The 1,270-nt window shown below is 63.5% G+C and overlaps 1 protein-coding gene across 2 annotated transcripts in view; it reads right to left on the reverse strand.

Annotated features, from left to right (window-relative positions):
* The window catches only part of ARFIP2 (ADP-ribosylation factor interacting protein 2), a 5,596-nt gene that overhangs the window by 2,229 nt on the left and 2,097 nt on the right, over positions 1-1,270 (reverse strand). The gene's annotated exons all lie outside the window — the stretch shown is intronic.

Genomic DNA, 1,270 nt, shown 5'->3' on the forward strand with positions numbered 1-1,270 from the left:
CCAGTTGTAATGGTGTCCAGCCGGTCTTGCACCACCTTGCAGGCATCATGATCTGACACCTCGTGCATGTGGCAGGGAACCTGCTCCTACAAGCCCTTCCTGAGGGGTCCCACGCTGGCCCTGGTGTTGGCAGCTTTGGCAGCCGACCCTGCAGGAGAAGGCGTTCACCCCAGTCTGCCTGCAGGAGATGGCAGGGTCTGGCCCTGGGGCTGCCTCGTCACCAGCCCAGCCACATCTGCTCTCATAGACGGGGCCCCAACACCTCCTGCACTGCACCGTGCTCCTCGCAGCCCTGAGCGGTCTCCTGCCCGAGCTCCCTCCTCACCCAGTGGGCCAGAGCAGAAAGAAGGCGACTGGCAGCACCCAGGGGAAGCACACACGTGGGCAGCACATGCGTGGGCTCCTCGCTGCAGGAATGATCTCCCACAGCCAGGCACTGCCTGAATCTCACCTCCAAGCCACCTGGGGCCCTGGCAGTGCTGTCCTCTCCCCGCTAGCACCAGGACCAAGGCCCTGCTGCAACGGCTGTGGGAAGCGAGTGCCAGGAAGCTCTTCCTCCTGTGGCAGCAGGCTTGCCTGCCTGCACGCTGGTGGTTATGTGGGGCTGCAGCCACCTCTCTGTGGAGGTGCTCCGAGGGACCCCAGCACTAACCAGGTGACCTAACATGGGGTGAGGAGCCCAAGCCTGGGCGGGGGTGCCATGGAAAGCCAGCCAGGGGCTGGGCGGCTGCAGTACCTGCTGAAGCACCAGCCTGGTTGGCCATCCTGCTGGCGGCAGATGCACTGGGGGAGACGGATGGTCCTCGGGGTGGGTGAGGTTGGACAAGACAGCCTGGAAATGGAGGAGCTGGCAGGTGTTGAGCAGAGAGGGGCAAGAGGACACAGGGTGGTGTGACAGGCACAGGGGCAGGAACAGCCAGGACAGAGGATGAGTGTGCGGGTGGGATGGCAGCAGGGGAGAGCAATGGGAGCAGATGAGTGTGATGTAAAATTCGAAGACATGGCTGGCTGCCAGATGGACACCTCCCACACCAGGCGCTCCCTCCCCGCTCCCTCCATCCTATCTGCTGGCCTCATCGTGTGCCCCATGAGCTGAGAGCTGGACAGGCCCGGCGTGACAGAGACATGGGGATTGCAACCACAGCACATGCCTCCTTCTGCCACCCGCTTTGCTGCTCTTCGTCACAGCAGGCTGGAAGCAAACGCAGACATCCCCTCTGCCTGTGCAAACCCACTCGCTCAAGCCTAGCACAGCACGGAGCGGCTGGGG

The sequence above is a fragment of the Cariama cristata genome, unplaced genomic scaffold (assembly GCF_000690535.1).
Source record: "Cariama cristata isolate BGI_N322 unplaced genomic scaffold, ASM69053v1 scaffold26416, whole genome shotgun sequence".
Taxonomy (NCBI): domain Eukaryota; kingdom Metazoa; phylum Chordata; class Aves; order Cariamiformes; family Cariamidae; genus Cariama; species Cariama cristata.